This window comes from Crinia signifera, chromosome 4 (genome assembly GCF_055691185.1).
Source record: "Crinia signifera chromosome 4, ASM5569118v1, whole genome shotgun sequence".
Taxonomy (NCBI): domain Eukaryota; kingdom Metazoa; phylum Chordata; class Amphibia; order Anura; family Myobatrachidae; genus Crinia; species Crinia signifera.
Genome location: NC_139220.1, coordinates 238,099,978 through 238,125,464, shown reverse-complemented (window position 1 = coordinate 238,125,464; position 25,487 = coordinate 238,099,978). Strand labels below are relative to the sequence as shown.

General features: G+C 46.0%; 1 protein-coding gene across 3 annotated transcripts in view; it reads left to right on the top strand.

Moving 5' to 3' along the window:
- Positions 1–3,445: 3,445 nt before the first annotated feature.
- TP53BP1 (tumor protein p53 binding protein 1) overlaps positions 3,446–25,487 on the top strand; it is a 94,255-nt gene continuing 72,213 nt past the window's right edge. Inside the window, exon 1 of one of the 3 annotated variants that reach the window (XM_083184072.1) lies at positions 3,446–3,556. The gene's annotated coding sequence lies outside the window, so the exon portion shown is untranslated. Of the gene's footprint in view, positions 3,557–21,898; positions 22,066–25,487 lie in introns of those variants that run through there. The other 2 variants (XM_083184074.1, XM_083184073.1) reach the window with 2 other exon arrangements.

Genomic DNA, 25,487 nt, shown 5'->3' with positions numbered 1-25,487 from the left:
GATCATAGCGCGCATGCACTGGAGCAAATAGTAACAAATATGGATCATAAACACAATTTGGCTGGCCGTTGACCGACAGGAAGCCAAAAAAATGCAGATGTGCCCAGGCTTTTTAAGGGAGGGTGCTTAACCCCTTCAGTTGTGTTTTTTTTTAGGGAGTGCTCCCCACTGGGCGTGTTATTTTTTGGGAGCGCTCCCTAAAAAAAAACCCACCCATGTCACGGGCAGCGCCATTGAGCACTACATCAGCCGCTGCCTGGTCCTGCCCCCGGCGACACGGCTGTATGCAGCATGACATTAGCAAGCTACGTCACACACAGCCGGGGGAAGGAGGCGGGGCCAGGCAGCTGCTGAAACTAAGTTCAGAGCTCAGCTTAGCTCAGTGGTGCTGCCTGGCACTAAGAGACAGAGAGTGGTCCTGGCTTACTTTTCATAACAGGAAGGAAAAAATAATTTGATGGTGAGTAACCCCTTGTCAGATGCATCCTTCACTTTCATTATGGCAGTGTACTGGTGCCAGAGATGGGCTTCTGTGCCAGCGCATGTGCGATGGCCAATCTGCGCATGACTCCTTCTCCTTCATAGGGACACAGAAATGCCTGGAATGCTTTGCTGAAGCCGTAAAGGCTGCGCTAAGGCCGCATTGACCATATCGCTGTCTGTATCTATTGTCATTGTATTGCTTAGATATCTAAGCGATTTAGGGCCTTACTCTAGTTCACTCTTTCTGACAAAATCCTTCTTAGATGGACAAAACCATGTGCACTGCAGGGGGGGCAGATGGAAAATGTGCAGAGATAATTAGATTTGGGTGAGTTATTTTGTTTCTGTGCAGGGAAAATACTGGCTGCTTTAGTTTTACACTGCAATATAGATCTCACTTTAAGGTAAAACCCCACCTCAAGATCACTCAGCACACAGTATCACAAGGTGCATCATACAGGTGCCTGTGTCACTCAGCATGGAGGATCAGTCGCCCCATGTGTAAGGACAGGGCATCTTGCAAAAATTCTGAATTGCAGTTCTCCACAGCAATACAGACATTGACAGCAACAGTATTTAACAAATCTGAACCCGCGAGAGATGTCCTGAATAATCTACCTCTCCCACTCAGACCCTTTCTTCTGGCAATAAGGTTGCAGATTTTTATAAGTGGTCAAGTTGAGTGATTTTGTAAACTCTAGTGAAGCTATTGCTAATTATTTTCTTCCCTAAATTCAGTTGCAGAGACGGCCTTAGGCATAGGCAAACTAGGCAATTGCCTAGGGCATTTGGAATGCCTTGGGGCATCAGCAGCTTCTGCTGATTAAAATGATATGCAGCATGCCTATATTCTGTGTGTGAGTGAGGCTGTATCTGCATATGAAATAGGGAATTCATGGAAATCACTGTAACATAGCATTCCGTATGCAGGTACAGCCACAGTCGCACACAGAATATATTCATGCCACATATCATTTTAATCATCGGAAGCTCCTTGTATGTACTGGTCATAACAATTCAAATAAGATGAATTTTCAGCAAAAAAGGCACCCAACGTTAGCAGAACTGGCCAGGAGCTGCATGGCCTAGGCAAGATGTATGAGGACACATCTGTATCCAAGCAGAGGCAGAGGTCACAGTGTTAGCGGCTGTGCGAGTGCTGTCTGCGGGTGGGTTGGTTGTGCAATAGTGTTCGGCATATGTGTAAGGGGCATTCTGTGTGTCATGTATAAATGCATTAATAATGTGCGACATGTGTAAAAGGCATTATGTGTGTCGTGTATAAGGGCATTAATAATGTGCAACATATGTGTAATGGGCATTAAGTGTGTCATGTGTATAAGGGCATTAATAATGTGCAACATATGTGTAAGGTGCATTATGTGTGTCATTATGTGTATGAAGGGCATTAATAAAGGTTGGCATAATGTGTAAGGGGCATTATGGTTATAAGGACATTAATAATGTGTGTCATGTGTAAGGGGCATTACTGTGTGGTATTATCAGGGGTGCCGAGAGAAAGGCTTAGGGGGTACAAATTACCCAGGCCAAAGTCTGATGGAAGGGCCCAGTGAGGGCCCCGGGCCCCCTCACCTTAAGTGACAGCAGCAGCTGCAGATCTTCTCCTCTGCCCAGCACACACTGCTTTGTGCTGGGTTGCAGTGTGGCCATGGAGGTGCTTAAAATACAATATTTTCTCAGGATTTTTTTCTAAGGGTATAATGTGAATAATGTGAGGAGTAATGTTCATAAGGTAAAGTGGTATTACTGTGTGATGTAACGTGAATAAGGGACACCATCACATGATATAATGTGAATAAAGTTGCACTACTGTGTATAATATGTGGCATAATTTGAATTGGGGGTACTATTGGGTGGCCATGCCCCTTCCCAGCAAGAACACACCCCTGTTTGGGCTGCGCACCGAATTTGTGCACTGCTTCTTTTTAAATATTGCGGATAGGAGCACCAAAATGATGACTGCTATGATGAGGGTTGATGGTGCTGGGAAAGGGGAGCAGGGTCAGAGGCGGAACTAGTGGCGGTGCTAGGGGGCACCAGCCAAAATCTTGCCTAGGGCGTCATTTAGGCTAGGGCCGGCTCTGTTCAGTTGATATGATGAATTCGTTCTATCACCTTTTGTATACAGTAAACTTTTGGGATACTGTTACATTTGGATATACAGTAAACTTTCAGAATACAGTAAACTATTGTAATACAGTAAAATATAAATGAAATCTTTGTAGAACACACAGGGGACCATGTAAAAACTGGACCCGGACAAGACCCCGGAACGGTTGTCCCGTCCTGGGGGTGTCTTGTCCAGGGGGGTGCCTGTGTTAGCTTTCGAGCAATATCATACCTCCCATCATGACCCTCTCCAGGAGGGACACAATACTCTGTTTCTGGACATCCCTCATATTGTATCATTGCCAGCACCTGTGTTTAACAGGCTAATTGATAAGAAAGGTGCTTCCACACAGGTGATGGTAATCATACATTAAGAGGAAAGTCCAGAAGTAGAGCATTGTGTCCCTCCTGGAGAGGGTCATGTTGGGAGGTATGCAATATGGTTGGCCAGTAACGTTATATTGGCCAAAGAAGAGTTTATAAAATACCCAATGAAAGTAAAGCCTTAATAGAAATATCATAAATCAACATAACATTGTTCCTATGGATATGAATATTTAAAACCTGCTTGGCTTTCCAATCTGTGCCAGCATATCTTTGAGGTACATAGGTTGTCTAAGCCAGGTATGTATACACTCCAATATGTAGCTCCAAATGGATTTTACATTCTGTGTAATCATAAATATCATCTACCCAGCAAATAATATACAACACTTGCAATTTGAATTGATACAAATCTCCCAATGTTGATAAGCGTTCAATTACAATGATGGTTTGTTTGTTGTTAGTTCATAGAACTCCTCCTCTTGTGCCAGTAGCACCCCTAGCGGTCTCTAGGAGTTGTGCAGCCCAGAGGCACAGACAGACAGAGCCATACAGCAGCTGCAGAAACCATCCTGCCTGCCCGTGTACCTCTCATCCTTGATGCTTTCCTGTCACTGAGGTATTGTAAATCTATATTCAATAAACATCTTAGCTCTTGATAGGGCCATGCATGGCTGTGCACTAGTGATCCCCGGTTACATGGTGAGAATAGTGTAGACAGAATAGGGGATGAACAGGACAACAATGCAATGGCAGGTTTGCTGCGTAATCCTTTCATGTATGCCCCCCTGTAAGCAGAGATGCTGTGACGTGTATCATGTCACAGGAGTAGTTTATGCTAGCTCAATCCACCCCAAAACTTTACACCTCTCGGGATAATTGATATAATTGGGCTTTGTAACTGAGCCCCAGTTCTGTAGTGGAGATGGGCTCTTTGTTCTCTGCATATGGAAGAATAAAGCATCTCCTGGCCAGCAGCCTTACAGGCTGAGTATTGCAGTTCCACTGTCAGTCAGTCTTATGTCTGTAATGTGTCAGATGATGTCATTGTCTTTGGCATCTTGCATCTTTTCTGCTACCTACTTTGTATACTTGTGTTGTGACTGTATCAAATGGTCCCTGGGTTTACCTATCACATATTCTACATGATTCTGATGTTTTAGTGATTAGGTTAAGTATAAAAAATGCAATATTTATGTCAAGAGACTACTGTGCAAGAGGATACTGTTTAGAACAGGGTGGGCAATAAGTGACCCTCCAGCTGTTGGTAAACTACACATCCCAGCATGCCTTGCTCAGTTTCAGCATGGCCAAATAGCAAAACTAAGGCAAGGCATGCTGTGATGTGTAGTTCAGCAACAGCTGGAGGGATGCTTATTGCCCACCCCTAGTGGAGGCAAACTCAGTGTGATTACATTTAGAACAGGACTTTGTTATTTGTAATTATTTCTGAGAAATGATAGACACCATTTAAAAAAGAGTAAAAGGCAACATCAGTATACGAATCACAATGCAAATGCTCAGGATATATTTACCCTCGACCTATAAATTATTGTGTGAGATGGAGACAGGTGAAGGTACTGTGGTATTCACAGTCCACTGGTTCTAGGTTGGCAAATTAATGTGGATAATTACTAAATACAGTGGAGAGAGATAAAGCACCAGCCATTCAGCTCCCAAGTGCTATGTTATAGACTGTGTTTAAAAAATATCAGGAGCTGATTGGTTGGTAATTTTATCTCTCTCCTGTCTCAAAAGCTTAGCACACACCCCTCTCCCCCAATGTTTTATATACTATGCAGACATCTCAAAGACTCCAATATATAGCAGATGTACGCCTCAATATCTGATGTTATGGATGTTGAGTCCGCTGTCCAGATCTATGTGGTTTTGCTGCACCTTACAAATAAGCAATGTTGAAAAGTTTTGAAGGAGTTATCTACTGCCCTAAACAATTATAATTTATTATTTATTTGTTATTATCAGTGTGATGGCATTATTTGTATTATTATTATTATTATTATTATTATTATTATTATTATTATTGCTATTGTATTATTATTTATGATTTAAGTCTCTAGTTTGGCATGTGATTATTAAAAGTATACATTTTTTATTGGTAGAAAGTTGTGTTTTGCATGTTGGTGTGCTTTGTCTACCATATTGGCTGAGGCAAAGCAGGTGCTGTAACATGGCCACAAATGTGCTGAAGAAATAGCATTGGAACAACGGACTACCCTAAATAAACCACATTCATTGTTGCTTAATTCAGATGATTACTGCAGTGTTACGTTAATATGGCTTCATATTTCACTGTATGCACATATGGCAGCCACAAGGTAAGTACTGTAAGTGTACCATCACTGTTGATGTGGGTACCACCACCTGTAGTCAGTTGCATTGTCAGTGGAAAGCTTTGATATGTTCCTATAAAGTACTTTTTGACATATACAGGTTGAGTATCTTTTATCCGAATATCCGTTTTCCTAATTATTCCGAAAACCATATATTCCAGAAAGTGAAAAATTTTTTTTTTTACTTTATATGTATTCCGCGTCCCCTTGCAGGGCTCACTGCGCTCGCCGCGCTTTTGGCTCGGTGACTCGCTGCGCTCGCCACACTATATAAAATCAACTCCACACCGACGTGGATAGTGGGGGAATGAAAACGCCGCTCGCCACGCAAAACATCATTGTATGTCATACAAGTGCATAGCTAATGGCATGGCATCGCACCCTATAAAATCGCATGCGATCGCATGCAATTTTGCGGGAGGTGCAATGCGATCCCCTGAGGCCAACAGAGCAGTGAATAAATTACATACAAAAATTGCATTGCACTATAATGGCCCATGAGATGCAATGCGATGCGATTTTACTATGGTAGCGTACGTTAGAATACTGCGCGCCCTGCTAGGAAACATGTACCCAAAATTCTCCTGGTCCCGAGCTTTTTGGATAAGGGATACTCAACCTGTATTCTATATAGTTCATAAAAGCCATACCATAGATTCATTCCCATCCCATCATAACAGTTAAAGAAACTTGGGGTTACATTTAGTAGGAATCTTTTTTTTGGGGGGGGGGGGTGTGAATTTGACGCAAAAAAAGCTCAGTTTTCGCACTTTTTCAGAACACTTTATTGGATGCAAATTGCGGCAAAAAAGCGCACTTTTTTTCCGCGAATTCACACATTATGATTTGGCGATTTTTAGTCGCTCTGGAATTCGCATCCAGATGTTTTCCCATTGTAAAGTATACAAATCGCAAATTTAATGGGACGCGAATTCGGGAAACCGTTACTAAATTCGCCACAACAACAGACCAGGTTGTGATGGGCGAAGTTGACAGAACCATGCACCGACCAGTGTGATCTGTGCATGGTTCTGTTCAAAAACAGGGAAAATTATTAAATTCAGGGAAAAAAAAACAGCGTTGGGTCCCCCCTCCTAAGCATAACCATCCCCGGGCTCAAAGAAACGGTCCTGGTTTCATAAAATCGCTGGGCAAAACAAATAGGGTTCCCCTGAATTTTATAAAACCAGCAGGGTTCTAGGTCAACATGGGTGAAGGTCGACAGGTGTCTAGGTCAACATGGGACAAGGTCGACCTAAACATGGGTTTAGGTCGACATATGTGTTAGGTCGACATGGGTTAAGTCAACAGGTCGCGAGGTTGACATGGGTTTTTTTCACTGGTTTTTGACCCGAATGTCGACACAGTTGGAAGTCAACCGCAGCCCCTCACAATGCTCGCTTCACTCGCAATGCTTCGGGCACACTATTTTATTCTCCCACCACGCCCTAGTGTATGGTAGGGCATAAAATACCGCCTGTCGGCACATGTTAGCTCAAAAAACAGTGGAAGAACCCATGTCGACCTCGCGACCTGTCGACCTAACCCATGTCGAACTAACGCATTTGTTGACCTAAACCCATGTCAACCTTGTCCCATGTCGACCTAGACACCTTTCAACCTTCACCCATGTCGACCTAGAACCCTGTCGACCTAATTGCCTGTCGACCCAAAGGTGTCAACCTAATGACTGTCGACCTAAGTCGGGTTGACAATACGACCGTACCCCTTTTTATACAAGTCTCCCTGGCCAAAGCATCATCCCCCTGACCGGTCAGCAGGGGTCCTGGGGAAGTGGGGACACTGCCAAAGAAGTGGTTTCCCACCCCCTCCAGAATTTGCCTGCCCATGCTGAAGCCCGCGGCTGTCCCCAATGCCCCTGATAGCCGTGGGCTGAAGGTCGACACATGTAAAATATCGAAACATAAAAAGGTCGACATGAGTTTTTAACTTTTATTGGGCCAATGTCTACACCTGAGCACAAGGACCCCCAATTAGTGTGCCATTTCCCCTTCACTTGCCATGCCCTGGCCAGGTGCCTCGCTTCATTCCTACTGCATATGGCCCACTTTACCATTCCTAGAGTCCATGTGGATGGTAAAGTATGAATTTATTTTTTAAACCCAAAGCTCATGTCGACCTTTTCATGTGTCAACCATAGGCAAATTGACCTTTTGCTAGTGTTGGCCTTTTGACCATGTCGTCCATATGTATTTCAACCATATGGGACCAAATGTAATGGGGTGTGAGAATCAGAAAAAGAGAGATTTTGGGAGAGTTTTCCCATTTGTATAAAGCGGCAATCATATACACTGCAAAACCTGGTTACTTCTGCCATGTAAATGATTGCTGCTTTAAAAAAAATGCTCTCTCCCAAAATCTCTCACTTTCTGATGTCATACCCTATTACATTGTGCCCCATATGTGTACCAATGCATGCTAACTGTTTCATGTCGACCTTTTATCAATGTCAACCTTGTGCATGTTGACCTTTTGGTGTCGACTGTTGACCTAGACATTGGGCCTTATTCAGATTGGTTCACTCCCCTGCCTGTTCATGCAGGGGAGCGATGCTTTGCGACTGCCCATAGTCAGTTAAGCGCATGTGCAGCCGCAGTGTGCGAGTGGCCACGGTGAACCAACAGTGCGGCTGGGGGGTGTGGGGTTGAGGGCCGGGGGATTTGTCCATGGGAATGACCAGCGTTTCATGGGTGTTCCCATGAAATAGCTGGGCGTTCTCATTGTAATTTCTCGATGGTGCGGGTGGATGTCAGCAGATATCAGCTACCCGCTTGCTTCCCGTACAGGCATTGCAGATATAAGACACCAAAGAGGTGTCTTAGATTTGCGAGCGTCTGAAAAATCATTTAAAGGGTTGGCGACCATCAAATGATTTTGTGCCCAGATGCAAGGCTGCAAATGGATGATTATGCAAATCATCCATTCCCATGCCTGCAGGGTATTGCGCCGTGCAAGGGGGGGGGGGGGGGGGGAGCTGTGCGGGCGGCAACTGGTGGACTCGCAAGGCTGCAAACTTGGCAACCTTGCAAGTCATCCAGAATAAGGGCCATTGCCTGTGTGCAGGGCCGGACTGGGACCAGAAATCGGCCCTGGCATTTTGAGCACACAGGCCCACCTTGCGCTGTGAAGAGGGGGCGTGGTCTCATGGAAAGGAGGCGTGGCATTACAAAAAGGAGGCATTACACACCGTTATGCCCATTACACATGGTGGCACACACCGTTATGCCCATTACACATGGTGGCACACATCGTTATGCCCATTACACATGGTGGCACACACCGTTATGCCCATTACACATGGTGGCACACACCGATATGCCCATTACACATGGTGGCACACACCGATATGCCCATTACACATGGTGGCACACACCATTATGCCCATTACACATGGTGGCACACACCGATATGCCCATTACAGACTATGACACAATACATTAAGCCCATTACAAATTTTGGCACACCTCATAATGCCCACTACACATCATGGCACCCACCATAATGCCCATTACACATTGTGGCACAAACTGTAATGCCCACCACAGAATATGACACAATACATTATGCCCATTACCCCCTCACACACACACACATACACATACATACAAAAATTAAACACACTTTTGAAGCTTACTGTAAAAAAACCAGGATGACAGAGGGTTAAATCTTCCTGTCGTCTGTCTAGGCTCCCTGTGATGTGAAGCAGCAGCAGCTTGTAGAGGGGGAGGGCCGGGCTTGTAATCGGAGTGCAGACTGCAGAGTGAAAACTTCCGTGCTTAGTAGCAGGAAGAGAAATCCATCACGCAGCAGGCAGAGGACGCAGTTATTACTGCCAGCCTGTGCGGACATCTTGGGAGGTACAGATCAGCTCTGTAAGTGAATAAGCTTCCGGCGCTGCTGCCTGTCATACACACTGTGACAGGTAGTACTAGTGCAGCGCAGACCGGAAGGAGGACAGCAGAAATGATAGAGAATGCAGAGCGGGGAGCGTCGCCGGCTCTCTCTGTCTCCTCCGTGGGACCTGTCATTCTCTCTTATACCATGTTCTCATTGCCGCCCCTGCAAAATCCCGTGTTTTTCTTGCCGTGTTTTTGGCGGGGCACAGAGAATGGATACTTTTCTTCCCCATTCTACAGCACCTTAAACCCGGGAAATTCCCGTGTATGACGCGTTCACACTGCTTCCCCTGGTCTGCCCTGCCAACAAGTGTGTGAATATAAAAGCAGCTTTGATTGGCTGTTGAAAAAGTAGCTGTGATTGGCTGTTTTAGAAAGCAGCTGTTATTGGCTGGCTGAGGATGATGTCATATAAAGTGGCCTGTTTTTTCCAAGCACACTGCATTGCTGGAATCATGGCTGATGAGATGCTTTTGTTTTGCACCATTTTGCTGTTTCATGCAGCAAATGAGAGCTTGCTGCAGCTGCTTACATTGTGCTACCTTGCACAATGCACTTTGAAGAGGAGGAGAGCGCAATTTCTTGCTGAGAGAGACAGTGCTCGCCTTCATTATGTGCGAAGGAGAAGAGCTTTCATCACCTCCAGCGTTACCTCCATATTGAGGTTCAGCACATCCAGTACCCGGCGAATGTGGACCAGAGACTGCTCTCATGGCGAGGTATTTTGGTCTACAGTGGAGGGTTATGAGGATGACCAGTGGATGGAGCATTTTCGCATGTCACGTGGGACCTTTCAGTATGTGCTGGACCTTCTAACCCCTGCACTTTCCAGACAGACCACAAACTGCAGAATACCCATCTCACCTAGAAAGAGACTAGCGATAGCGCTATGGTGGTATGCTACACCGGGAGAATACCGCACAGTCGCCTGCTTGTTTGGAGTGGGGAGATCCACTGTATGCACTATAGTCCATGAGGTGACGCAGGCTTTGCTGGAAGGACTTTACCGTCGTTTCATCACCTTACCTCAAGGACAAAGGTTGGACGACATCATCACTGGTTTCCTGCATCGTGGATATCCACAGTGTGCTGGAGCTATAGACGGTACACACATTCCTATTATTGCCCCCACAGAAAACCATGCGGATTACTTTAATCGCAAAGGCTGGCACTCCATAATTCTACAGGCTGTAGTGGACCACAAATATTGGTAAGTACATTTTTTTATGATAATATTAAACTGTACTTTGCGTATTGCTAGGGTAACTAAACAGAAATCTTAACACTTTATATTTTCAGCTTCACTGATGTCTTCATTGGCTGGCCTGGCCGTTCCCATGATGCAAGGGTTCTAGCAAATTCGGACCTATACCTTATTGCTGAGGAGAAGCAGGATGGCTGGTTGTTCCCTAGAGAGGTAAAGATATGTTTTTGCATGTTGCAGTTGGGATATTTTTAGTGTTATGTATGCATGTATGTATAACCAACGTACCACATGTATTGTTGTTTTTCAATGTCTCTCTTTACACCGGTAGAGAAAAGTGGCAATCTGAATAGCATACTTGTACTCCAAGAATTCCATATTGTAACTCTTATTTTACTTTGCAGAAATCGAAGATCATCGATGGGGTGGAGATCCCAGTACATATAATCGGGGATGCAGCATACCCATTACGACGATGGTTAATGAAGGGGTTCACCCAGCGCCATCAACTTACCCCGGAACAAATTGATTTCACCCACACCCTCAGTTCTGCACGAATGGTGGTAGAAAATGCCTTTGGCCGTCTAAAAGGCCGTTGGCGTTGTTTAATGAAGCGCAATGACATTGATACCAGCTTCATGCCTCATGTAGTTGCTGCCTGCTGTGTGTTGCACAACATATGTGAGTTTAAGAAAGAACAGTTTCTACCAGAATGGACCGTACTGGAGCCTGAGGAATCAGATCACTCTGCAGATTCTGAGATGTATGAGGGGACAAACACATGTGCAGAAGACATTCGCAACACCATTACCAATAACATATTTGCTTTAACCCACTAGTGTACTATAGTTTTTAATTTTCAATAAACTTCAAAAACATTTCTGTTTGTTTGTACATATTTTATTCATATGTACAACATATATTTTTTTAGTTAAATAGCATAAAGTGTACCAAAAATGCACATAGAAAAATATAATAAAACTGTAATGACAATACCCAAATGCCTTACATAACTTCTGTACAGGCCGGGTGGGCAGACAAATAAACAAAAAGTCAATAAACACCTCTACAGCACATGGTAGCGGGGGTTTTCCTTTCTTGGAGCCGTTCGATTCTCCGCATGACTATGTGGACCAGCCGCATAATCAAGGCAGTGTGGTGGAACTGTGGGAGGCTGAGTTGCACCCGGTGTACGCTCAGGGAAATGGCAGTGATTTGCTGGAGGCTGAGGTGTCCCAGCAGCATACTCGGGGCACTGCGGAGGAACTGGTGGAGGCTGAGGTGCACCAGCTGTACGCTCTTGGAAATGTCGAGGATTTGCTGGAGGCTGTGGTGTCCCAGACGCATACTCTGAGGAGTGCGGTGGAACTGGGGGAGGCTGAGGTGGACCTGCTGTACGCTCAGGGAAATGGAGGTCATTTGCTTGAGGCTGAGGAGTCCCAGCAGCATACTCAGGGAAAAGGTGTGACATTGGTGGTGGGTGAGGTGTGCTGTATGGCACCATGTTCCCCTGGGTTGGGCCTACAAAATTTGGTTGGCCTGCGCTATACATTGGATAACCATACTGAAAATTATTGTGTGGTGGCTGGGGCAGTGCATGGCCTTGTGCCCTAAATAGACTATTAAGGAACTCCATCTGCGTATCTCGGTTCTCTCGATTGATACGCTCATGCATACCAACAATGGCAGTAATGAACGTGTTCTGTAGGTCACGCTCATTGTCCATAAATCGCTGCAGACGAGCATCTTCATGAACTTGCATTGAATTATCCATTTCCTTCAGGTGTTCAAGCATTACGGTGGTCATTGCTTTTGTGGCTTGTTCCATCTTAGTGGACCTCTTTCTTCTCAGTGGCACATTATAAACTATGGGAAAAACAAACAACACATTACTATACAAGACTATAATAATGTTACTTCTCCTTCTACCCAAAAGACATTGTTGGTGCCCATGCACTTGGAAAACCATCTGTGCTGAAGGCTAGATATCAGTAAAACTTTAACTTCTCATTCAGACGTGTTAGCAATGTTGCTGACAGGCCTGAATCAGATCCCCTCTGCACAGATGCATGTGGATGTTAAATTTCAAAAATACTTAAATAAAAAAGCAGTGTTGGCACATGCATGCTTGAGGCCTTTTCCCTCCTGCACTCTTGCTACATGCTGCGACATATTTCTTTAATAAACAAAAATATAGTACTGTGTAATAATGGTGTGTGTAAAAAGTTATAAACTTACTGTTGGTCCGCAACTTTGGACGTGCACTCTGTGGCAATGCTTCAAAGGCTGGACTTCCTTCAGCAGGTAGTGATGATGCAGGCGTTGATGGTGGTCGCTGCAAAGGTGATGGCGGATGCTGCACAGGTGAAGAGAATGCCGTGGGGCCTACAGCTGAATTGTGGGAGTTAAATGATGAATCCAGAACTTCACATTGGGCTTCACCATGGACTGAGCGGGAATCCATTTCACTGTCTGTGGCCTCAAGGTCAATGGGTGACGCTGCTGCTGCTACTGCGTTTTCTTCACAGACACTTGCTGCACTGCCAGCAAAACTGCTGGAGGAGGACAGTGATATGGGATTAGCCAGTGCAGAGTTCCCAAAGATGACATTACACTGGTCATAAAATGGCCAGTCCATACGGGCACCACCACTCCTCCTCCTGTTTAGGTCATGGACCTTAGCATACTGCTTCCGCAGGGCTTTGAGTTTATTCACTACCTGTTGCTGCGTTTTGAAGATGCCACGGGCAGACAGGATTTTGGCGATGTTGTAGTAAACAACGGAGTCCTTCACTGTGCCGGTCACTTGCTTTTTTATCTCCTCCTCTCCTCTCACTGCTAGCAGCTCGAGCACTTCCTCATCCCTCCAGTGCGACATGTCTGCTCTCCTCGACGCAGCATATGGACGTCAGACGCAGCATGAAATGGACGTCACGTCACATGATCACATCCGCCAATGAGCTTCTTTTTTTCCATCATGTTTGAAAAACCCGTGTCTGCGCTGTTCAGACTGAAGTACACCCGTGTTTTACCCAGGAAAAACCCTGCAAAAAACCCGTGTGTAATTCCCGGGGCATAACACCCGGGAATTTCAAAAGGACGCGTTCACACTGAGACACGACACGGGAAATTACCGCTCGCCCTGCCAAATACCCGGGTTTTTTAGGCAATGAGAACGGGGTATTACACTAATTACCGCGCTGCGCTCAGTATTCAGAAAACCGGCCCACAAGGCCATCGGCCCTTCTGGCATTTGCCAGAAGTGTCAGATGGCCAGTCCGGCCCTGCCTGTGTGCTAATCCACACACGTTGTTGATAGGATCATGGGTTATGCTGAACACTAAACCTGTAAACACAGAATGGACAGTGACTGCTCTGCTGATCATATCCGGTTATTCTCAGGCAGGTAAATAACTATCTGCCCTTTGTGTAGAAGGAGCCAGCCGCTTCCCATCTTATATAAAGGGCATTATACTGTGTAACATCTGTACACACTAGTGCTCACAACATTGCACTTTCACTGTTTAACACAATAGACTTTGGTCACATTTTGCATACAAGTTCATGTTTGTTAGTGTCCAAACTTGGCTCTGTCCACGATGTTCGACGTTTGCATATGCGCAAACCCCGGTAGAGAACGGCTTTGGCGGGCCATTCGCTCCAGGAAGGTAGGGCAGGGCGTGGGGTGGGTGCAGGGGTATGCCCACCGTTTCATTGGCCTGCCCACAAAAATGGTGGGTGCACCCATGAAAACACTCTGCATACCACTGCGAACCCAGGTCGGTCATTGCCTGCTTAGTGTGGGCGGCTGACTGCACATGATGTCAGCGCCCGACCAGAATTCAGCCATCTCTGGCCAAAATAGATGTCAGTCTGACTGACTTTTATTAGCGAACAGAAGAGAAATCATTCGATGGTGAGCGACCACCGAATGGTTTCTCTTCCGTTTAGCCGCATGTGAGTGGATGTGTATGCAAACACACCCACTCCCATGCTAGCAAGTGGACTAGCATGGGAGTGGATGTGGGGTGGGGTTGGGGGGGGGGGGGTGATGAGCATTCGGGTAGGCTGCAAGTATACACAGTTTAGAGGACAGGTCTGAATCAGGCCCAAAGTGAGTGACAGAGTAGTAGTGCTGGTACTGTGGTAACAAATAGGTAACTATGACAGTATATATAGTTTTAGCCAGGGCTTGTCATATATTAGATAGCCGCCTACTTCAGTATTGCATACCTCCCAACTGTCCCGCTTTCCACAGGAACGTCCTGCTTTTTTGGGACGTTCCCACGCCCCACGCGGGGCCGGCTGTGCTCCGTTAAGGGGGGGGGGGGGCAGTTAAGAGTCCCCCCTCTATCACCCAAGAATTTACAGCTGTGGACATGTGCACAGCATCTATTCATGCTCCCACAGCGGTGAAACCAGGGCCCTCTGGCACGCACCAGCATCCCTCCTCTTCCATCCTCAAAGTTGGGAGGTATGGTATTCAGGGGCGTAACCAGCATAGGTGCAGGGGGTGCAGCTGCTATGGGGCCCAGAGCTGAGAGGGGCCCATCTTTGCCTGTCAAAGTATCATGTGATGTAAACATTTTTCAGCATTAGGTGATAAATAGGGGCCCTTACAAACTTTTCATATGGGGCCCTCATGTATCTAGTTACACCACTGATGGTATTGCCAAACCTATTTTTAGAAAGTAGATTTTTAGTGAATTACTGCAATCTTCTAATACATTCTATTCTGTCTTCTGGAAAGTAGTTTTGGTTGCCCTCCCTATTTATTTTCATAGCTAGTGACAGGATAGCTTTGCTGTAATGGTGGTATGAGATGTGATCTAATGGCAGGCAATAAAAGGCCTTTTGCAATTATTTAGATTTGCAGAAAGCTCAGTCTCTCAGAGGGACCAGCGCACATTAAACTTACGGCCTGACATGTTTCCTTATAAAGGTTTCATCATCTTTTAAAATATAATAATACACATGTAACTAGTCTAAAATAATCAAAATAATATCAATATTTAGCATTTAGATCTTTCTGTATAGTTAATGAAATACTTACTATTACTAGTAGCAGTGCACACTAGCATATCTGGTGTGATGCTTATGTCACACACCCTCCCCTAAAATGCTTGGGCACCCCTGCCTTTTCCCTGTCACTCCCACTTTTTTTTTCTGGCATGGGCTGACATCACAGGACATCAGCGCCCAGCCCTTGCTCGGCCATCTCTGGGTCAGATAAAGGTCAGCTCAGACTGACTTTTATCTGCGAGCCTGCAAAAAAGTCAGCACTTACGGCCGCATGTGATGAATGTGTCGGAGAACACATCCATTTGCATGCTGCTGTGGGCATTCGCTCAGCGCTGGAGGGGGGCGTGCTTTCGCTTACCCTGCGGGTGGCGTTTAAGCGCTCATTAAGCAGTGATGTTCTCTGCTTACTGAATCACCCCCTTGGTGTGAGACTCTACACAGACAATACATAGCACTTTTTTTATTGCATAGTAAAACTACGGAAGATTTATTAATTAATTTAATATGCATTAAACAATATGCTCAGTCACTCACACCCCACTCTAATCCATCCTCAATGCTCCTACCCGGCTCATCTATCTCTCCAACTGTTCTGCTTCCTCTCTCCACCAGGACCTATACTGGCTCCCCTTCCTCTTCAGGACCCATTTTAAATTCCTCACAGTGATCTGTAAAGTCTTATCTCAATCCTCTTCCTCTTACATCTATAACCTCATCTCCCTCCACACTATACCCTGTCCTCTTATCTTAGCCAACAACCACCACCTTTCGTCCCAGCTGATTACCTGCTTACACTCCTGTCTCCAGAATTTTGCCTTTGCAGTTGCCTACCACTGGAACTCTCTACCTCTCCCTATCAGACTAGTCACCTCTGGTTGGAGGTGCTGTCTGCTGCTTACAGTGAAGCAGCAGCAGTGATAGAATAATTATGTTACTGCAGACGGAGGTGATTGACACGGCCGTCCCTGTCGCTATCATCTCCCTTTCCAATCAATCTGCAGCCAAACTGCATCCTGCACATGGTCAAAAGTGTCTTTGTAGCCAGAGCTGTACTAGCTATAAGGCTGAATACAGTGGCGGAATATGTGGGTGGTGAGCCCAGGTGCAAAAATATAACCCAAGTTCATAATATGCAACATGGCAATGGGTGACAGGTAAAAACAGTGAGTGACAGGAAGAGGGTGACGGGCAGCAATGGGCCCCTTAGTCCTCTGGGGCCCCCAGTGCACTGAACCGGCTGCACCAATGTTAGTTCCCCCTCTGGCTGAATATACTGAAGCCAAGGGGCCCCTTAGGGACTGGGAGACAGTCAATATTTTCTGCTGAGGCACTGTTACCTGCGCCCTAGGCACTCTGCGCCGTAGCAAGGCACTGTAGCAAGGTTAAGGTTAGGCAGTGCAGGATATGGTGCAGGTGGCCAATGATGTGATTATTATTCACCTGCACCCTGCTTCCCAATACCAATAATGCTTTTCACTGTTTTGGAAAAATAGTCTAATGCAAGAAACACAAAGTACTTTCGTGATGTTTCTATAAGTTTAAGCATACCCTCCAACTGTACTGATTTAACCGGTACAGTACCGGCTAAAATCTACTGTACCGATTGTATTGGGTTTTGATGCATCAGACGGCTCATCCTTCGTTCCATAGCAGTTACAGGCGGCAACTCTGTGAGTCCTTAGTCCCCCTTCACCCACCAAGAAAATCCAGCCCTGGCATGTCCCACCACCCATTCCCAGAGGTGCATTGCCGGTCCAAACCAGAGTGTATTGCACCATAACGGCACGCGGCTGCACTGCGGACCTGCCTGCGCACTCAGAGGTTGTCTTGTGGTATACAGCGCCCTGACAGCACATGCACGGTTACTTTTGCTGGACGCAGGCCGTGGCATGGAACTGAAGGTGGAGCTGTGAAGAGGCGAGGGAGAGAGTTGCATATGTGCCCAGCGATTATCCGCTACCTGTGTCGGGGGTCGTGCATTTGATCACACTCCCCACACCCGGGTTCATCAATGCTGGACTGGTGCTGCTTTCACTGGGCAATGGTAGCCATACCCCCTCTACCTGTTTCCTTGCCCCCTATTCTGTTTTTTATGGAAAACTGTTGAGGGTATACTTAAGTTTTCCATATATGCTTTAATTCAATCTCTTGAAATTTTATTGCCCATTTTTGAAAAATTCAAGTTAACGTGCTAGAAGGTGCTAAACTATAGTATTTTCTGAGAATGCAGACAAAAATAAAACAAGGCATAATTTATATAGGTACTGTATACCAGTATAGGCCCAGCACAGGAGTATTTTTTTGGTTTTAAGTGTTTTAGTGCAAAATGATTTTTTATTATTGTCATAGAAATACATAAACAAATAGTACAGAGCATGTTATGGCAAACAATGGACACGAGATGCATACTATTAAAAAGCAATAAATGTATAGAAACCAAGAAAAAAAGAGAGAGAAGAGAAACAAACAAAAAAAGAGAAAAAGACACAGCCTTGGGGTGAGGGATGAGGGTGGAGGGAGAAGCTCCAATTCCTATGTGGGGTTGTCAGAACATAGATAGAAATGGTAGAGCAAAGAGGGTAATATCACCCAGTGGGGCCCAAGTTAGGCTGAACTGGGTGTATTTCATACTTGCCTGCTTTTGAAAACTAGTATCAGGGAGATTATAGTTGGTAGTAGAATTTTGCACAGCGCCCCATTAAAGGGGAAGGGGGGGGGGGGGGGGGAGTGTAATGCTCCTCCCAAAGGGCATGTCTAGTTCCATATATGTGATTGTGAAAAGAGATTGTTAACGTGGCACCTAAAAGCGTGTGTGTGTACTGCTACATCTCAGAGGAATCTTTTAAAATGACTAAAATGTAGATGAGCCCCAAAGCAGTTATTAAGAGCTACTATACTTGGTAAAGTGCTGGGAAATGGTGCTGATGATTCAATGTAAATGTATCTATCTCTCATTCCTTTTATCCCAAAAATGTTTCAGTGTAATGTGGGCTAGGTGAAATGAGGGAGTTTGCTAAACTAATGAGGGAGAGAGGAAGATTGCTGCTATTTCAGGAAGTCTCCTGCAGAATGCAGGAGGGTAGGCAACTATGGTGTATTTTAGTCACAGTTGCCTACCCTCCTGCATTTTGCAGGAGACTCAATGAAATAGCAGCAATCTACCTCTCTCCCTCATTAGTCTAGCAATCTACCTCGTTTTACCTAGCCCACATTACACTGTTACATTTTTTTGGGAAAAAGGAACAAGAGAGTATTTTTTTAATATTGTGGGGCTGATTCCAAGTCGAATGCATCTCCTTTCAAATATTCAAATAGTGAATTTTAACTATATAGCACATGTATAGATGCCAATTTAATAGGATGAGAGATTCAGAAAGTGAGAGATTTGGGCCCTTATTCTGCATCGTGCGGTACGGCCCGCGTGCGGCCGTACCGCCGATGTTTTTAGTCTGCACATGCGCAGAGGTCAATCTGCGCATGTGCAGCCCCATTCGCCGCAGACGTATTTCGTCCGCCGCAAAGGGGGCGTATAGGGGCGTGAGGGGCTTCATACCCTCATTTCCCTATGTATACGCCCCGCGTTTCATGGGCGTTCCCATGCAAACGCGGGGCGTATGCATGCTAATGAGGGTATGACGCCACTGATGGGGGCGGAAAGCTGACGTCGCCGGATGTCAGCTCTCAGCCCCCCTACAAGCTAACACACGGACGATTGTCCGTGTGGTCTCAGCTTGCGGGAGCTGCTGTGGCGTGCGGCCCTGCCTTCGATGGTCGACGACCATCGAATGCAGGGGGCAGCTCCCACCATGGTGGAGGCGTACGCCCCACCATTTTTATGCGGATCGCCAGCCGTCCGTGTACGGACGGCCGTGGCGATCCGTCTCGTGGGCGGGGATTGGTTTGTGCGGCCAGAGCACCGTGTGCGGCTCTGGCCGCACCAACCAGAATAAGGGCCTTGGTGAGAAATCTCCAGTTTTTTTTTAAAGCGGCAATCATTTACACTGCAAAATCAAACTGGTTTAGCAGTGTAAATGATTGCTGCTTTAAAAAAACCCTGGAGATTTCTTACCAAATCCTATTAAATCTCACCCTATGGGCCAGATTCTCTAAGCTTCAAAAGTGATAAAATGGAGAGTGATAAGCAGCCAGCCAATCAGCTCCTACCTGCCATGTCACAGACTGCGATTGAAAAATGTCAGGCAGAAGCTGATTGGCTGGCTGTTTATCACTGTCCATGTTATCACTTTTGAAGCTTAGAGAATCTGGTCCTTTGTGTGAAATAGCTGTTTTGTGATGGGAACTGGGCAGCAATGGCCCATAACTGTTTTGCCTTGTGGGACTGTCGTGGGCATGTTGTGGGAGTGTTATGGGCATATAGCTATAATTCTGTTCTGAGGTATTTGCATATAAAAAAGGGAAGCCTGTGTTTGACAGATCTCTTGCACAACCTATGCTATCCATTTGTCAAGATGTGCAGCTAAAATACAACAAATTTAATACAATTTTCAGTGAACATGTTATGTTGGCAAATAGTTCACCTAGAATATTGGGAAACTATGTAATAACCCCAACTATATAGTATTCAATCAAGTAAATTTTTTCTGCTAGCCGGAAAAAAACGGACTTTCCTATTCAATTGCATCCATTTTCGGAAACTTTTTAGTCATGTTTCGACTATTCAGTTGGTTTCACTTTTTTTCGATACTGCATTGGAGAAACATGACTAAAAAACAGTTAAAAATGGCTGCAGTTTTGAGAAAAAGATATGGATCGGCAAGTAATACGGCGAGCCGCTAGTTTTCACACCGTGCTAGATTTTTTTGATAGTCAAAAAATCGCTGCTTTAATTGAATAGGTCAAATGTAAATTCAAGCTAAAATTTACGAAAAGTGATGTTTTTTTGTCTGTTGAAAAAAATGTCAGAGAAATGAATACCCCCTATGTGTCTCTAGAACATAATTCACCAGGTGGCATCTTTGAGGTATCTGTTTCATTGTGTGTTCTTCCAGTAACAGTGGAAAAAAGCTAGGGACTGTGCTTTTGGGTATAAAACACCATGTCACGTCACTAGTGATCAGCACCTAGCAAGAGCAGGTGTGAAGTGAAGGCAGCCAATCATTACAACATAGCTCACAATAATGTGGTTAAATGTAGACATTTGAGTACTGCTAAACCCTGGGGAATCTAATGTCTATATTCTGATTTAATTGTGCACTGCGCAGGCTAAACTATCATGTTTGTCTACTGATTGGGCTTGTATTTCTATTACAGCAGGGAAATTATATGTTCCCTGGGACCTGGACTAAGTATAAACCAACACTATGATCACAGCTTCAGGTCATTTTAGTTGTGTTTATGAATAATCTGCTCAATGGTGGAGCAGGGAGATTTATACCACTATAACAAGACCCAGCTTCATGGTGTGCATGTGCTTTGGTTTAGCAGGGAAGTGCTTTGTAATTTCCTGAACTATTTTAACAAATTATTTTTCCTCCCTATTGTCATGTAACCACTCGTTTAGTTTCCTATGACCACCCCCCTCATAACACATGGCTACGCCCACTTTTGGCACGTGCGCCTATCGCGCACACTTATAGTACCACTAAGAAATTATTTCTACTTGTGCCACTGGACAGCCCAGATTCCCAATCTGCTGCCACCACTTATCTGATCCACTGATCTGCTTCTGGTGATGATCGGCAATCCGTCAGGTAAATTAAAAAATTAAACATGTTACAAATACATATTTTGACAATCCTATCCACTTTCGGTCAGGATTGGGATTTTGAAATATGTTCAACGGCCAGGTCAGGGAATCAGGACATTGCCCCAATATATCTATCACCTATGGGGGCCATAACACAAACACTTAAAAAAAAAAATTGTGTGTGTTTTAAAGTGGTCTGCTACTTTAAGTGGTAGATATGGTACTAGCGCTAGGGCTGTTGAGCCTGACTAAACGTTGGACCTGAAAGGGTTAAAAAAATGTGTACGATTATAAATATGGAATATTGTAAACGTCACTGAAGCAGGGACTGACGTTAAAGACAAATTGCTGCATAATACATGGGCACAGTATAACTGTTAATGTTAATAATTATTATAAGTTCAAACTAACCCTGCACCAGAGTTCTACTATTACAATGAAGTATTGCGGGACCTGGTGATAAGCCCCCTGCATTTACGTGATTGTACAGCAGCTCAGAGACAGAGAGCCGGGTGCTGGGCAAGGGGTGTGCAGAGACATGCGCCATACAACAGGTCACAGCCCCCAGGTCTCCGCCTCAGATATCAGTGAAGGTGGGCGGCCACTCAGAGCGGCGCTGGCTGCCGTGCCCCTTAGCAACAGTAACCATGATGAGGCAGAGCTTTTGGAGGAGGGCGGGATTTCCTCCCAGTGTAGCCAATCAGGTTGTGTGCTCAGTATCGCTGTCTGAGTCTCTGGCCAGTAGGAGGCGGCTTGATGACGTGGTGTGGTGCTTCCCGGGCCGCAGGCAGCGTGTGTTGGTGGACGTAGAGCTGCTGCCTGCCCCTCGCTGCTGTAGGGCACAGCTACATACATACCTACTGTACGTCCTATCAGGGCTACGGCGCTGCACGGCACTGCCGGGGATGCTGCAACTGTGAGTCGGTGAGAGCTGTGCACTGTATGATGTCACCGGCATATGTGCATAATGCAGAACAAAGGGGGTGGTAGGTACCGTGGGTGCAGACAGTGCTTAAGGAGGTGTTTGTGCCCGTCAGCAGGAGATCTACAGGGGGTGGCAGGCTCCATGGGTGCAGGCAATGCATAGAGGGGTGTTAGTGCCTGGCATCAGGAGATCTATAGGGGGTGGCAGGCACCATGGGTGCAGGCAACGCATAGAGGGGTGTTAGTGCCTGGCATCAGGAGATCTATAGGGGGTGGTGGGCACCATGGGTGCAGGCAATGCATAGAGGGGTGTTAGTGCTTGGCAGCAGGAGATCTATAGGGGGGCACTATGGGTACAGGCAATGCATAGAGAGGTGTTAGTACCAAACAGCAGAGACCTACAGGGGATGGCAGGCACCATGGGTACAGGCAATGCATGGGGGGGGGTCAGCGCCCCATAGCAGCAGATCTGTAGGGGCGGTGGGCACCCTGGGTGCAGGCAATGGGTGCAGGGTGTTAGTGCCAGGCAGCAGGAGATCTACAGGGGGTGGCAGGCAACATGGGTGCAGGCAATGAAAAGAGTGGTGTTAGTGCCCGGCAGAAGCAGATCTATAGGGGGTGGCAGGCACCAGTGGTGCAGGCAATGCATAAAGGGGTGTCAGTACCTGGCAGCAGGAGATATATATGGGTCGCAGGCCCCATGGGTGCAGGCAATGCATAGAGGGTGTTAGTGCCTGGCAGCAGATGTTCTGTAGGGGTGGCAGGCACCATGTGCTGGGCAGCAGGATACCCAAGAAGGGGTGGCAAGGGTCAGGAGTACAGGTAATGTACAGGGATGCTGCCACTGCTAGTGCCCTGGGGAGTTAGGGGTAAAGGTAGTGCAAAGAGAAGCTGTTAGTGCCCTACAGCTGGAGATCTATAGGGGATGGTAGCAGTTAGGGGTACAGACAATGCATAGAGAGGCTGTTAGTGCTAGGCTACAGGATATATTTTGGAGGTGGCAGCAGCAGGGGTGTAGGCAATAAACAGACAGGTTGTTAGTACAGGGCAGCAAGAGATCTGTATATAAATGTGGCCTCAATAAGGACCTTAAGCCAGTGGTTCCCAAACTGTGCGCCTAGGCTCCCTGGGGTGCCTTGGAGCACTTGCAGGGGTGCCTCAGGTTGGTGGTCCAGAACCAATTCAAATTATGTATGGCCAATGAAATAGGCAGAATCAGTGCTTGTGGCTTCCAATTAAGAATATGTAGGTAAACAGAAGTGACTCATGTTTCTCACAACATAACTAGACCTAAGGAAAATATTTAAATCACAACTTATTTAATATTTTCCCCTGAATTAGTAACCAACTTTTGGCCTAGTGGTGCCGTGAAAAATATTCTGATACTTTAGGGTGCCATTATTCAAAAAGTTTGGGAACCCCTGCCTTAAGCAATAGCGTCACATGGGGATATGGTCATTGGGTCACCAGCAAGTTGTTAGGCAGTCATTAGGTCAATATGATTCTAGGTCGACCGGGTCATTAGGTCGACATGGGTTAGGTCCACATTAAAAAGGTCGACATGTGGTTTTTCACTGTTTTTGAGCCAACATTTGGGATTTCATGCCCTACCATCCACTAGGGTGTGGTGGGAGAATAAAATAGTGTGCTGAGTGTGTAGTGGTGCACTTTAACCTGTGTGGACATTCAGGTAAAAAAAAACCCATGTCGACCTAACGCCCATTATATTTACTTGTTTTAAATTTGCTCACATTAACTTGATGTAGTATTTTGATAAATTCAGATGTTTAGCTATTGCTTAAAGGAAGCATGCAACTGACTCCATATGTGTATACACTGAAAGGAAATCATGCAATTCTAGCACAGTGGCTACGTACAGGAGGTATATGATGCCCGCATAGGTCTTTGTAATGCAAGCAAAACAATTGCAACAAAACAGTCTGGTTTAGACATGGTGGTCTTATGGCCAAAACTAGGAGATCAAACTTGCCATCAAACAGACCAATTATTTCACATTGCTGCACACTGTCAGATAATTAGGCTGCCTGATGGTAGGGTCACATCCAAGCTGCAATTACCGCATTTCAGACATGCTGGAAGATTTCTTTTGCCCAACAGCCCGGTAATTGCTGCTCAATCACAGCCATACACTGCAATTGATTGGTCCGATAATTTCGCATTGTTTGGGCAACTTTAGTACGCAAGGAATGCACAGTTATATTAAGGGCCCTACATACGCAGAGATTTGTGCCAGAGATACATAACGGGAGATTCTCAATGGGAGATTTCGCTCTCTCAGATAATTAGCCACATACAGAGAGATTTGTGTCAGAGATTCATAATGGGAGATTTCAAATCTGTCACACAGAAAGTGATGTAAAAAACTGCAGTTCATCACAAAAATAATGTTATATGGTATATTAATTAATAAATTATAGAGGCCCATTTATGAAGGATCGCATCTTGTGATCTGGGTGGAATAATACTGATCAGGATTGCATTATAATGTATTATCCCCGCATGCTCCTAAAGGCGCCTGTCCCAGCGATGTGCTGAGTCGGGCTCCAGGGGGTCTGCGCATGCAGTGATGCCTCCAGCTGAGGCTACAATGGGCTAAGAATGGCAGTTGAATGATAAATGGGCCCCATAGTGTGTCTGGCGACCCCCATGTTCTGAACTTGACTGAGTTTATTGCTGTCCTGTTACATATTAGTGAAAAACAGCCGTTATGGAGTGACGCGTCTTGTTGCTGATGTATTGATTGTCCATCCCCCATCACCTCTACACCTCCCACCCCACCCCCCACCCTTGCATCTCTTTGTCCTTACCCCTACACTTCTCCATCTCCCCCGGCACCTCTCCATCCTTCTGTCACTGCTGCACCTCTTCATCCCCTCATCCCCACTGACACCTCTCCGTCCCCACCGCTGCACTTCTCCGTCCCCTCATTACCCTCTCCACCCTCCGTCACTGCTGCACATCTCCGTCCCCATCCCTGCACCCCTCCTTCCCCCTTTTATCCTCTCCATCCTCACATATCTGCTTCCCCCGTCACCCTTTCTGTCCCCCTTCACCTCTCGGTCCCTTCCTCACTGCTGCACTTCTCCCTCTCCCCATCACGGCTACACCTCTCCATCCCCCCTACACCCTTCCGTGCCCCCATCACCACTTCTCTCCTTTAATCCATCACCCCTGCACCTATGTGTGGTACAATGGTTCTCCTGTGATATTAAAATACAAATCACCTAACCTGTACAACAGGGTGATGGCTGGGCTTGTGTGCAGAAGGCAGGGTGGGGGCAGGTGAAACGGCGATGGCCGGGCCACGGCCAGGCGGGCGGCAGGTTGATGATGGCCGGACCGCGGCCCTAGCAGGTGGCAGAATGATAGCTGGGCTGGCGGTAGTTGATGGCTGGACAGGC